This window comes from Anguilla rostrata, chromosome 2 (genome assembly GCF_018555375.3).
Source record: "Anguilla rostrata isolate EN2019 chromosome 2, ASM1855537v3, whole genome shotgun sequence".
NCBI classification, from domain to species: domain Eukaryota; kingdom Metazoa; phylum Chordata; class Actinopteri; order Anguilliformes; family Anguillidae; genus Anguilla; species Anguilla rostrata.
Window position 1 is genome coordinate 55178058 of NC_057934.1, and position 15300 is coordinate 55193357.

The following is a 15300-nucleotide window of genomic DNA, read 5'->3' on the forward strand; positions in this document are numbered from 1 at the left end:
TGTATTTGTGAAAATATCCTTAAATTGTTTTCTCAAGAGACATCCCAATTTCATTAAGTTTACACTTTTTCTTGTGGCTTGTTCATACATTAGTAAACAGGCATGGCACCCTTGCATAGTAGCATTGCAATCGAATGGCAAATGTTCAAATGGAAGCGATGGAATCCAACAACACATCCCCTCATATCTTTAGGAAATGCTAATCCTCAGAGGTAGTTTTAAGGCCCTGCCTGATTTATAAATCTTACAGGAAATGTAGATCTGACAAACCTCTAGCATCAGCAAGACATGCCACAGCATGGTGAAAAAGAGAAGAAGCTTACAGTGGGCTTACAGTGCTGTGCTGAACGTGTTCACTAATAATGTCTCATGTCTAGTAGAAGAAGGTCTTGTCACATGCTCACTTAGAAATACTATCACTCTTCAGAGGGAGCCATGCCGCTGTTTGATGGACGGGGGGGCCTCACCAGGTCAAGGAAATTTGTACAGAGAGAAGCCAAGCATTCTGGCAATGCCTATCCACCCATCGGCCCCTTGCTGTTAAAGTCAGGCCAAGTCTCACAAAAGTTTGGTTTGAAATCAGTTCAGCTTCATGATGCATGACAAGTTGCTGTAAAATGAATGCATGTCTTATGCTAATCTATGTAAATAAAACAAGCAGTATTCTGGTGAACCTTACAGATATTTTTTGTAATGAAAAAAATTGAAAATTCAAAAGCTCAACAAAACTCATTTAAATATGGAAAGTAAGTCTGTCATATAACATTTACAAAAAAATGAAATGTATATCTGGGAAAGCCACAAATGTACTTTACAAATGTTTTGAAAAACATCAAAAATACAAAGAAAAAAATAGTTCAAATATTCACTTTGAAAGAAACTTGTTTTTTTTAAGATATTACAAGTGTACAATTAGTAAATTGATACTGAACAGAAGAGACAATAACTGTTACCCTGAAATACGCGCGCGCACACACACACACATTTTAAACACTGTACACAAGCACTTTTATGAGTGTATTCTACTTGCATGCACAGATGCTTTTGACACAAAAATAGAATGCATTATGAAATGTTTATGTACTGTGAAATCTGAAAAAAAGGAAGAATTCAAATACTAATTTGTATGGTTTGACATCATTCGCACCTAAGCGCAAATAGCATAGCTAATTGCCCACAATCATTCCTTTCATTTGCATTAAAATATGTGGAATGGAGACTTCCAATTTGCGGTTTAGCAGTTTATTTCTTTTTTCACACTGACTCTACAAACCAGCTCTGTGTCACAAAGGATAATTTTACGGCTGGTCTCATTGTAGCTTAAACAACAACAACAGCAACAACAACAACAACAACAAGGACAACAGCAACAACAAACTGGTGGCTGGGCATTGGCCTTCTCGTGACTTCACCGCATGCTCATTCTCACATGCTCTTCTGTTACAGCACGGCGCTCATGCCTCTGGAAGTAGTACCGAGAATATGTAAGGAGCCTCAAGCAGGAGCCTCATGAGTGCTGATACTGATGCTGGGGTAACACATGGGGGCATTCAGTCCATCCCTATTACCACTTTTTATAACAAAAACTTTAGTATATCATATTTGAACCGGAAAGTTTAACTCATGATGAAAATGTCAAAAGCTAAAACTCACATGCATTGCTCAAGGTAAAGAACAAAATGCCACATCAATTACATTAAATATACAAATATTTTGATTCATTTGCTTTGAAGAATGTCCTTAATCAGGGACTAAATAGCCTTTATTTTAAATATAGCCAATTAAAACTGCTGGATATTTACTGAAACAATCCTGGATAAGTGCTTTGCATAAGGGGACAGCCATGTGAGAAATGAATCTGCAACATTTTCATCGCCAGCTGAGACCTGCAGGTCCTTAAGTCCAGAAGTCCGATGAATAGCCATCAAGCTCAAAAGGTTGCTTTCTACTGCTAATAAATTCATGTTACTTGGGTGCATGTACAGGCCCTTTCTTTTTACTGATAACATTTTTCTGTTTGGCACTTGTCTGTGTTTTTGGATGTGTGTGTACTTTCTGTGTTTCATCCATTTAATCAATTGCATTAATATTCTACAAAATTAGAAGCTGATATTCATTTGTATGTGTACAGAATATCATTTAAAGTTTCCAAAGAGTGCATTTTAAACAATATACAGGTCTCAGGTGGAGACTGAAACAGCTCTGACCTCACAGTGTTTGACTGACAGCTGAGATATGTGCAGTGTTTGCATTTACCTCAGGGGCACACTTACCCCAGCACTCACCTTACATGTTCTATATTGTAATTTCAGGTGGAATTAAACCTTTTACCCTGACCAAAAAGGTTCCATTTCCACATGGCATGTACTGCCAATCTCACACAATTCACTGTCAGCAGGGGCCAGGCATCGGAGGTCATTTACGGTCTGAGCAAGGATATATGACATTTTCAGTCATTCCGTCATTCCCATCTAGCTCTGCAAGCTGCTCCTCAGTCAGCCCCAACCCTCCCAATTCCTACCAATTCTCAGACAATAGAAAAGAGACCTGGGGGCAATGGGAAATGCAAGAGACAAGAATCCACAATTACATTTGATTTAGTGTTAAATAGATTTCAAAACTCTGAGAAGAAAGGCAGAAGATTAGAATCATAAGAAAACCATTGAGGACCATATTTAACATTCAGTGGACATAATTTCTTATTTGACGTTTAATCACTGAGCAGATGGGTTATCTTTATCGGTGAGTTACACTTCCGCAGTGACAATTTCTTGCCAAAAATGAAACGAAGGAAATGAGAATTCACATAGTGTAACATATCTGGCTGCAAAGTATCAGACCAAAATTGGTTTGCGGAAGGATATCAGGTCATGGAAACTCAACTACTTTGGAACTCCTGCACAGCTGTTGCCATGGTGCTCTATGAATGATTCCATGGAAGACTTCTGCACCAAGGCCAAAGTCTCAAATGCACAGCTGACACATACTGATGCCACGTGACCGTGATCATACAGACCTAAACTCTGTTATTCAACGCTGGAAACTGCATCTCAAAGTTACTAAGGTGCCCTTTGTCACTGTAACCGCTGGAGCATTATCTATTGAAGGTATCTGTGTATTTTCAATTCAGCTTCTCTTTGAAATATCCCCAGGGGCATAATAATGATGAAAGAGGCACAACACTAATACCACAGGAAACAAGCAAGAGATGATTTATGCTGCTCTCCCCTCCTATTTGCAGTTCATTAAGTCACTGTCTACTTGTAATGGCCAGGCGAAAATTAAGGTACTGGAGATAAGAACTTTAGGTTCAGCATCATTAGGGAAAGAGAAATGGGCTCTTTGATGAGGGTGACTGCAGAAATCTATAGCGCACAACTTAATCAGGCAGCACATTGATCTCGGCCATTGAGGAACCACCGATGAGCCTCGGTGTCCTTTGGCCGAGAGGACTCAGATCGTGATGTCCATGCGGGATTTGGGACTCGCGGTCTGTGGAAACATGCTGTTTGGATTGCACATGGCTCTGGCATACAACGGACGATGAAGCATTTGGAGAAGTGGCTTGCCTTCTGGTTTCACTACTTTCTGTGCCTTATTAGTATAAATCCCTTTCTTCCTTCTCAATATGTGGATGTTTAATCCATTGCTATAATGGCAGTTCATCATTTTCAACTCAGTTTTCATATTTTTGCCTTTTTTTTTTGAATTCACATCCATTTTTACATCAGTGATCCTGTTGAAAGTCATTGTAACTTGCATGCACAGTACTTGAACAAAATAGTTTCACTCAAAATTCAGCAAAAGCTGAAAAGGTATGACATAAAATATGTAATTCTGCCTATATCTATCCCATGCAATATGGAAGCAAGCAGTTATTTATTGTTTCCCAAGTGAAAGATTTAACATTAGCCCAAAATGAAAATGCAAGGTGGCGGGTGACCTTAAATTGAACAGAGCATTGTGGGTATGTGGTGAGCAACGCCTTTCTCACAAGCTGCTTCTAATTACATGATAAATTAATATGAGTGCCATGAATGACGAGATATTCCCAAGTCAGCACTTTCAAATTCTGCTGTCTTAAGATATTGCCGGCCTCTTGGCAATGACTTCCTGTCTAGAGTACAGAGACTAGGTGTTTTATAATAATAAAAAAGCTGACAACAGACACTCACACTCGCATACACACAAACACAAACACACACACACACACACACACACACGCACACACTTTTATAGGGAATAAAATATTTTTTTCATGTACCCTTTGAGTCATCCTTGTACCCTCATCTATGCTACTAAGGGAAAAAGATGGACAAACTGCAAAGCACACTAACAGAATGGTTTTAAAGTGTACAACATATTTTGCTCTGAATCATAATGCAGTCTTTTGTTGTGTAAATGTAAAATACTGAAACCATGGGGAAGTGAGATAAAAATGAATTGGAAACAGACGGAGAGACAGAAAGGGATTCATTTTTTTTTGTTTTTGTTTTTTACAATGAATAGATACTGTACCATCAAAAAAATCTATTTACTGCATACCAAACGGCATCTTTCATGCAGTGCATTTAAAAGTCCTTTTCAGAACCTCTCTACAATAGCTACTGTATTTAACTAAATTTATAGAAATATGCAAATAACTATAGGTGTATATTCATTAAAATGTTATTTTTACCTGCAATATATGTGAATTTTCTACATCCTTCACAGATAGTTACTACGAAACATTCAAAATGTTCATGTACACTCCCTGACTGCATTATGCACAATGTCAGTTAAATCTCAAATTGGATCCCGCAGTCTCAACAATTACCATCCCTTGATAAAGGGAATGAGCGGAGTACTCTTTAAAAAAACATACGACCTACAGAGAAGAGATTTAATGAGGCGTGAACAATTTAACTCTCAGCTGGTATATTTAACATTTCAATTTACAGTACAAACCCAGGGCTGTAGGGTGCATCTTTTTCTTTGATTTGCTGTGCCAAACAGCCACCAAAGACAAACCATGCAGAATCGCCCGTGTGTTACGCTGCTGAAAAGATGATCGGAAGGATTTTGCAAGCGATAAATGGATGAGGGCTGGATACAGACATGGCGAGGTGTCGCAGTGCAGGTGGGATGGGAATAGGGCTGACATTTTTAGAATGCATTACAATATCCATGTAGGAAAAATTATGCAGAGGAAATTTAATGCATCATTTAAAGATCGCCCTCTGTGGCAGGGTGGTTCGATTGTTAAAACTGATGGCTGTTCACATTTAAACCCAAACACTGGAACAATGACAAGTCCCCTGCACAACTCTGAGAAAATGACTCAAGGCGTTGTCAATACAAACATTCTTAGCTACGCACGAACGATTCGACAAACTCCACAGAATAAGGCAGCCGATAAAATTTAAATTCCCCGTAATTGCCATAGTACATTAGGCCATAACTGCATTTGTTGATATTTTCTGAAAAACACTTTTTGAAATGATCATTCACACCCAAACCTTTTGTCAGTTGCTAGACGGCGGTTTCCCTTCAGCATACTAGAGTGTGTCTTAACTGTGCTCTGTGACACTGCTTGGTGTACAGCAACATGACAAAGAAACTGCAGAGGGAGGGAGCCTTAACAGATGGAACAAAGCCCTCATATTAAATGCATTAAAACGTATAGTACTGAAGACTGAAATCTGCATGATGGTGATAAAGGAAGGAAAACCCTCATTAAAATCCTCCTGTTCCCGTACTTGCTGTGTGGATATGGAGCCTGGGGTATGTAGAGTGCTTTCGCTCTATGCTTTCTCTTCTGGTGATATAAGGGCCATTCTCCTCATCTCCAATCAGTCACTTATCCTGACAGTAGGCCAGAGGCTCAGTAGATGCAGATCCATCTGGAGAGGTATGCCCCTGAAACACATACGCCTCACTCACATGCACTTCTCGTGTGCTGAAGCTTCCCTTTCTTTTCCTTTTCCTGACATCTGGAACTTAACCACCCTGGTTAAAACTATTTAACAACATCTTGGTGCTGCACGGAAAATCATCACAAACTCTGTCTTATATAAAACTGCTTTTTTATGAGGCATGCGTACAATCTTGCGCGCGTAATGATCACCGTTTAAATATTTATGGAACGTGTGAAGACTGATTATGCCCACTATCCTGATTTTGCGTTCTCATTTACGTTTCTTTAACAACTCGATACGTCACTGGCTGGAATTGACACAAACAGCACCGGATGAATTCTCTCTTTTCTTTTCTTTGCTTTGAATATCTGTACAGCTCACTGTGAAAGGAAAAATCAGGCTGCCTACAGCGAACACGTCATAGGAAGGCATCTTTGATCATCTTTTAATGTATTTCATGCCTCAGAGGAGGATGATACCATGTCTTTTATAATGTTTGAAAACCAACAGGAAGTTTCAATTACTTCCTTACTTTCGATAGTGTATTTCTTGTCCACATGCAAATGTGATAATGTGTGCATAATCAGCAAGCATGTCAATTTTACTTGTCACATATTAGACATCGATGTGTGACTTCTGCAGCTGTGCCGAGAGATCTATCTGACCTATCCCCAGAGCTGACCAAATTTATAAGCAAGCAACATTCCAAATGCCACAATTCTGAATGTGTTTTCTAAATGAGCTGTTTGCGTGCACTTGAAGGTATGTATTCCTCTTATAACTTTGAAACAGATATAGAGAAATACACATGTGCATATGTGTACTTTTATTCTCTGAGATGAAACAGTCATACAAATAGGTGTAGGGATTGTGGTGAATTAACTTTTTTGTCAAATATCAATCAAGGTAAAAACTACGTATTGACTTTGTACCACATTTTTGACAACAGAAGGCAAGACCTTTCGTTTGAGGTTTGAGAAGAAGGTGACCATTTGAATTTCATGTTTTTTTTTTCAAATGTTTTTTTTAACTTATTTTTCACCCACTTTGGAATGCCAAATTGTATTCATCATTACCGCTACCTGCTGCAACCTCTGCCATCGATTTGGGAGAGTGCAGACAAGACTGTGCTCTTCTCTGAAGCACGTACTGTCAGCTGCTGCTTTCCATCACACCGTCGTTCAGAAGTAGCACTCGTACAGACATGAGTCACCGGAAGACACGCCACGGGCAGCTCAACAGGCAGACAGTGGGCACGGGTCAACTGGAGGGGGTCACTTGTGCGCGACACAAGATGCTGTTATTCCAGCCAAATGGCACCCTTCCTTCCACTGGTAATGCCAGTGTCAACTGCACGTCACCCTAGTGAGCTGCCAGATACCAGACTGTGGGTTTCATCCATGCTCCTACCACAGCGCCATAACAGGATAAGTCACCCAGAATGTTGGGGGGAACAACAAAATGGAAATTTTCTTTAGGATATTTTTTTTGGGGGGACTAACACTAACTAACTGTCACCTAATATAACATGATAATATTGAGGGGCCATTTGATGTTTTCACAAAGTTTCTTCCTAAAGTTAGAGTAGACCACATGTCCTGGACCTACTGTATAGTGATATGTGTATTCTTGCGTTAATTTATTACTGGAAAGTGTGCCTCTTATTTTTAATGCATACTTTTCTCTGCAAAACGTTCTTTTCTGTGGTAATGTGGGATTTTATTGTATTTAGAAAATCTTCTAAACATCATTGGAAAAAAGTGTGTACATATACATTATGGGGCCTGTTCAGAACTGAGACACCTCAGCCAACTAACTAAACAATTCTAAAGAAGAATTGCAAAGAATTTTAAGCTAATTATGGTCTGGGAAAAATATCTATTTTATACACATAACTAATTGCAATAAATAAATGCGAGAAATTTGAATAATGGAAATGTAAAAAACAAACAACTATCCCATATCACCCCCTATCATTTCCTCATGGAACTCTCTCTACCCCCATAGCACTCTTGTTTGTTGTTAGGTGCAAAAGCAGGTATGCACAAGGTTACCACACAGGCATTATATGTCAGCAGCCAGCCTAAGTGAATTTACTTATGCAGTGAGAATGAGGCATTGCACTGGTGTTGGAGGGCAGAATTGCAATCCCATTGCACACTATTGTGTGGGTGCCTGAATGGCATACAGATAGGCTTTCTCTGGAGGGCAAGCTGACAGGGATGTCAGCTAATTAAAGTCAGCAATGTGGAAGATGTTGGTTGCCTGATACAAGTATTGCAGCTATCAGCCTCCAGCTCACCAACTCACCAAGAGTATGACAAAAGTTGCAGGAAACTGGTGTGTCTATGTTAAAGTGCTGATTTATCAAGTCACAGATCCAAAAATAAAGATCAAATTCCTCTGTTACTGCAAGCTGAAAACCGGAGAAGACCCGTACTATCCATGCGATTGGTACAAGGGAATCAGTGAAAGTTTGACACACTGAAAATCAACAGTGGAGTTTTCACCATGCCAGCATTTTATGATGAACTATTCTGAATGGGGGTCTGCTTTTTGAAAGTCTCTATCAGTATCGCCCTATCCATGGGGACTGGCCATGGATTTAAATGGGTGGGGGGGGGGGGATAATTATGAAATAGTTTACCCTTATTCAATATTTTCAAAAATATCTTCTAATTTAAATAAGAAACCAAAATGAGATTAAAAAAAAAAAAAAAAAAAACTGACTGAACATCAAAACCGCCACAATAAGCAAATAGAAATCTAACAATGCTCAGCGAATAGGGGATAGATTATTCTTATTGCTACAGTGAAGGTAGTTTAAGAACATGATTTTATTTTATTTTACTCAATAGGACAAAAATGTGATTGCACATCACAAAAATGTCCATTAGGATAAGTCAACTTACTGTAGAATTTGTTCGGTTTACTATGAGATCCTATAGCAATTTTCCATTTCCTAAAGGACACACAAATCAGGGATTTTAAATGGATAATCTCTCTGACAAAATATTAAGGCCAAATCACAATGGGGGATTTGACATGCACATGTCTCTTTCCCCAGGAGCCCCAAAACAGCTCTGCTTTACTAATGCTGCCTGGAACACCAACAATGATCTGCATTAAATCACAGCTTGGCAATGCAGAAGTCACAACCGCAGAGAAACCGGCACCACTGCCTGTGTAAGCCGCTTAAGTCGTTGTCAGGTCGCAAAAACAAGGAAAAGGTCATTAGAATTCTAATGTGGATTCCCTCTGACACCTAAGTACATGTCAAAACTGCTGCAATATGGTGAGGAGGGTTTGAGTAAGTTCAGGAAACGTTCTTCACACTGTCATGTGCATAAAACATTAGCAAAGCCAGCTTCCTCATTATGATAAAAAATACGACTACGATATACTTTTTTATGCAATCTACCAAAAAAAAAAAAATAAGAGAAATTGAACATAGCATGGATGTGCTATGTTCAATTATGAGTTGGAACAGTGAGGAAAGCTGCATAGATCACAGTAGGAAGCGTTTTTAGTAAGCTACACGTGTAATCAAATAAATAAATAAATAAATAACAGCTGCAACCTTTAATATAACAAAAAATCCCTAATCTCAAAAACCCAAACAGCACATGGCGCCAAGAAGATTTTACAGCTGAATTTTTGTCACATCTGTGTATGGTCAATTTCTGCCTGCATTTATCAATCTCAACACATTATTATTCACATTATTATTTTTTGAACTAAACAATTATTTTCACTCTTCATGCCTTTGCACTGTTGTATAGTCTGTGCACCATATTCGATGCAGAACAACATATAATGAAGTATAATGAAGGCTTCCATGTGTTTTCATTCCTGTGGACAGATGTTTTGTAGCTTTAATAGCACTACTTACAGTCTTAGATCTCCTTTAATGATGAGTAGCTCAGGGTGAAAATATGCTGGCAGCTGGTAGAGAACAGAATTGCAAATTTAAAAAATGCTTTTATTCAACATCAGAGGGGGGCCCGTGTGTCATGGCCTGACCATTGCACTCACATGAATTGCTACTTGGGATGTTGTTGATGTATGAATCTATGCCTTTTCTTTGTGCACTAACTGTAAGTCACTCTACAAAAGAGCCTCAGATAAATGCCTTAAATGTCAATCTATTACTGCCCACCACAGCAGCAAATATAACAACAAAAAATGAATATACATATCAAAACAAAGCAATGTAAAATGAATGCTAAATATTCAAATTTGGAGTATTGGATAGACAAAGAGGTTTGATTATACTGGGCTGCAAAGCAAATAGCAATGGCTCAAGTACAACGGCAACACTGGACTTGATGAGGCTAATAATAAAGTAGATATGGTTTCAGTGCTTTTGTTCCACTGAAATTACATGTGAGAGCTTCTGATGAACACTTGCAAACTGAAGATGCATGAACTTGCCATTTTTTATTTTATTTTTTCACTTTTACCCCTTCTGTAGCACACCCTTTTTTAACACAACCCTGAAAGTGACATACCCAAAATAAAATGGTTACTATTCTGGAACCCTTGTGACTACAGGCACAATCCTGGTCTCTTCTGAAAGGTTTCCAAGAGTCATAATTACTCTAACTATGAAACAAAGTAACAAAAGCTCAAAAACAAAAAAAGTAAGTTCTTTCTCACCTAAAATATTGAGTAGATTCAGATGCTTGTGGCTGTGCCGGGCAGGCCCGGAAACATAATGGAGCCACAGCTGCAATTCTGAACAAATCCTAGTTCAAATATGACGACAATAGCACCAAAAATGAGCTTTTTCAAAGCTGCTATATGTCTAGGTGGGTTTCCAAAAAGGCCTTTCGGAGACTGCAAAAGGGCACTTGGTAACCAAATGATATGAGCTGTAAAATATGATATATTGCATAGAATATGCTCCTGGATGAAGTGTCCTTAAATGAGCTCTTTCCCCCTGCCTGTCACGCTCCCCCTCCCCCTCCTTCTCCCTCTCTCTGTCGCTCTCTGCAGCAGGTCTAGAAGGCTGCAGAAAATAACTACATTAGTCAACTAGTTTATTATTATAATCCATTGATTGAGGTCCAGTGATATACGTTTTATTGAAATACCCCACCCCCTTCAACATGTCAAACACATCCCACAATATTACATGCCATATTTATTATCAGACGAGTGATTTATTCCAAGGCCTCCAAATGTAATCTTCTGTTTAGACCTTGGCATTGAAAAATAATTTTGACAACAAAGTCTGTATAACTTTTTTGCAAGTGTGCAACGTTCTCAGCATGCTTATGGAAAAAGTTATGATTTGTTTATGCAGGAAAAACAATGAATGTATAGGTTATTTGGCTTTATGCAAGCCAAATAACCTATACACCATTAGAAAAATCATTTCACTGGCTAAAATACTTCCCAGCCATCTCTATAGTACCTTGCCATTGGCTGTCCTGGGAAGAATTTGTGTTCTCCATGTCAAGTCATTGCTTATGCTAGGCGGGTCCCATTGAATATAATGAGAGACTTGCTGTGTATACAATGACGAAACGGACAACAACAATAATTCTTCCGGAGAACTGTTAAGCAATGGACACTCAATTGATGTTCCTCGAAGTTAGCACATTTTTGGGACTAAAAATTACTATGGATTTTGTTTGCTGGACCCTTACCATGATAAAGATACTGACTTTACTGGGATTTATGTCATCTATAGATTTCCATAAATGCATAGAAGATGAGGACCACCCAACCCTCCCCACATGTTACAAAATAAGGAACCGTTGTCACATTGTGAAATAGTCATGAAGATAGAACCGTGAATTTTAACACTTTCAAACAGTATTGAGTGACCACATTGATTGAAAATGTCACCGTAAAATAGTGAATGAATGCAAATAAACCTGTACCGGCCCATATTTGCGTTAAGGAGTTAATAGAGCATTTGTGGCACAGCATACACCTGAATTCCCCCTGGGCTCATTCTGTTTTCCATGTTTCACATGAAGCATGCATGAACATTTAGCATACCACTTCCAACTGTATGGGAGAAAGGGAATTAATGCTCTTTACAGAACCTTGTTAGCATGTGAAGACAATTTTACAATAGGATACCAATTCTGTTCTAATTAACTTAAGGGCAACATTATGACCTTTCTTCATTTTTACAAGCCTCATGGGTCCAAGACCAATATCCCATCCATGGTTATATTGAATTCTTGAGGATACTAATTATTAATCTATTCATGCTGGTTCACAGATCTTGCCTTTCAGGCTTAATTTCCAAGGGCATTCAGGGAGACATTGTCAGTTGACAAAACATGTTGTTATGTTATCAGTGGAGGGAAGAGTTAATATACTCCATTACAATTTCTACTGTTCTGAGAACATTAAGTTTAAAACAACAGGGGGTTAAATTACAGATGGGTGAAAAGCCATGCCAGGGTTAGTGTGTGCACCTTGCTCTATTTCCATATTACTGTACATACGATGGGTAAGGCAAATGTTTATAATTGTTAGCAAGTTACAGTGCAAAACAAATATTATGGCAAAGAAAACTGTGATTATACCTTTATCTTGAAACATTTCAATCATTGTAAAAAAAAATTGCAAGCAGAGATGATGAACCTACAGAATATGATGATTAACAAGTGAAGGGAAGACATTAGATAATCAGTCTGAAATGTAATTTACGTCTGAGACTGTAACATTGGTGTCTCTGTCTTGAAAAGAAAAGAAATGATGCCTCCTTTTGGCAGTTTGCCAGGCTGAAATGGCTTTATTTTCATGGTGATCCCAGTCGAAGCTTGCCACATGCCAAGTACCTGTCCAGGCAAGGCACATTGAGTGAGGTAGTGGGAGGGAGTTCAGTTAAGGTAATATCCTTGTTGATTAAGAGGTGTATTGGTTAGGTACTTCAATCATTAAACACGTCTGAAAAATGAGGCATGGGTTGTACCATATCTCGGCCCCCACCTCCACCCACTGCCTCTCCACCTGCTGGGTGCCCCCTGACACTGCTTGAGAGAAATGCTTGCTTTATTTTTATCTGAGCAGGAGGGCACTTTCTATAAGCATGAAAAAGAGGTGTAAAATCATATTTTACCTCAGCTTCATCTGCAAACCCAACCCCCCATCTACTGTTGCACCCTCTTTTAGCACACAGTAATCTGCACAGATGGTGAAACTGCTAATCTCCTTCACCAGATGTAATATAGCCTTTTCATATGAAATGGAAATTTGAAGCTTTACAAAAATTACCTGAAATCCCTGGCAACATTTTCAACCATGCCACCCTTTCTAAACCCCCTTCCACCCCCCACCCCCCATCACATTATTCCAGTGCACTTCCTGAATAGGTCTGACAACTTCCTGTACAGCTCTGCTGAGGCGCTGTTTAGGAATGCAGACCATGATTAAGCTTGGGAGGCGGTGCTTCTGTGTGTTCAGTCTGAAGAACAGACTAAGCATGTTTCTTTGATGATAGACAGGACTTGGCTTTCACATTGGCTCACAGCACCAACCAGAAATGGTGCAAAAGAAATGGGAGCTCACTTTCCCATGAATGCAATTTTATAAACTCAACTAAACAAAAGCAAGAGTAATGGACTTCCTTTTTTATTTTTGCCGCTGTTATCTAAATATGATGACCATATGAATGCACATAAAATGGATACTTATGTTGTGCCATATGAAACCCAAGTATCTTGTTTAGAAGTAAGTTTCTCAAAGTTTCTAACCCTTGAAAGCAGTAATTAATGTCAAAGTCTGACAAGGAAGGAGCCTAAGTACAACAACAATTGCGGTTTTCAAAATATTCATCCATAATCTGTTTTTAAAATTGTGAAGGCTTAGCAGGTTCAGCCAAAAGACCTGCACATAGTTAATATGAATCAGCAATATATGACATGAGGTATATGCTGTAAGGTACAGAGTTCAAGCAAGTGGGGTGCTGCCTCAAAGCAATAATGCTACATGTAGAGTTAATAAAACACGGGACACTCATTTGTAATAAAATGCCTGATTAAATTCATGTGAAAATCAGGAAACTGGCTGCCATGGCCTACATCTGCTAATAAGACAACAAAAAATAAATAAATAAATAAAAATAAATAAATAAATATATAGACCACATAATCCAAAGACAACAGGTGGGAGTGATGGAGGAAGCCTTCTGCTGTCTTCCTCCCACCTGGTATCTGCAAGTATAGAAACTGCACTCACTTCCCTTTCACTAAATTATAAATGCCTTCATAAAAAAACAAAAACACTGTCATATTACAGGGGCGATTACATGAAATGTGTTTAAGTGGTCCAGTGTCCCTATGGACTGTTGGCTGTTATACTTGCAGGGAGAAATGCAGGGATTTAGGAGCCTTATTCATTAGAGCAGGGGTTTTCAACTGGTCTTGATCTAGAGATCCCCACCCTGTCTCAAAGGCATCATGGGGACCCCCATTATAAGTTGAAAAAGGTGGGGGGGGGGATACTGCTATCGTGGACCTGGGTAAAATTATGCATGCAGACCGGGACAGGAGAATGCAGAGGGGATATTGCAATCATGGACTTGCAGAAATAAGTCCCGGTTGACAGTGTGATCGTGGACCTCAGAAACTGAATTAGCGGGGGTTCCATATGAGCAGCCACGGGGGGCCTTTGAGTACCACTAACTTAGGCCTAATTTTAATGAATGCTGAGAAGTAAAACTGCGTAACATAATATATTTTTTAGTTAAAGCTGCCACTGAAATTTATTTTATCTTTACAATAGACTCCCTTTTCCTTTGCATTTTTCTAAGTGTGATGCTCTATTTAACCTTCTGGGGTCAAAACACTTAAACTACATGTAATTTCTGAGTTCCAGTACATAGACAGTAATCCCGGATTAGCTGACTTTACTAGAAAATTGCATGGAAACCCAATGCCTAAAACCATTTAAGTTTTTTTATATACGGTAAAACAGCTGGCTAAGTAGTATGTACTTACAGAGTCTGAATTGAAGAGTCAATGTTTTATGTCCAATTCCCTAAACATGAAAAAACACTACGAATGTCCTTTCTGTGCACATGCTCTCCTTCACGTCCAAAGGTTGATTAATGGGAAAGATCTCTGTGCAATATAAGTTGATATATTGTATCACACTGAACCCATGTATTAACCAGGTTCCCTTTAAGAAGGGAAACAATCTACAATATTATATTTTGGAACGTATTTACATTTGGCATGAGTTAAAGTAATACATTAACTAAATGAATACTGTGTCCACTTCATTTTGGAAAACACCTTTAGGAAAAAAATAATAATAAAGGGAAATTGTTCACAATATGCACTGCCAAGTTGTTAGACACCGGTGAGAATGTGAACATATCAGTCATTTACAACTATTTCACATGACGGGAGACTTAATTAAACTTGTTAATTTT

The 15300-nt window shown here is 38.7% G+C and overlaps 1 protein-coding gene and 1 long non-coding RNA gene across 4 annotated transcripts in view; one reads left to right on the forward strand and one right to left on the reverse strand.

The window, feature by feature from the left end:
* LOC135248500 (uncharacterized) overlaps positions 1-1212 on the forward strand; it is a 47210-nt gene extending 45998 nt beyond the window's left edge. Inside the window, exon 3 of the long non-coding RNA XR_010328444.1 lies at positions 428-1212. This is a non-coding gene — a long non-coding RNA (uncharacterized LOC135248500). The remainder of the gene's footprint in view (positions 1-427) is intronic.
* ca10a (carbonic anhydrase Xa) overlaps positions 1-15300 on the reverse strand; it is a 167986-nt gene that overhangs the window by 68928 nt on the left and 83758 nt on the right. The gene's annotated exons all lie outside the window — the stretch shown is intronic.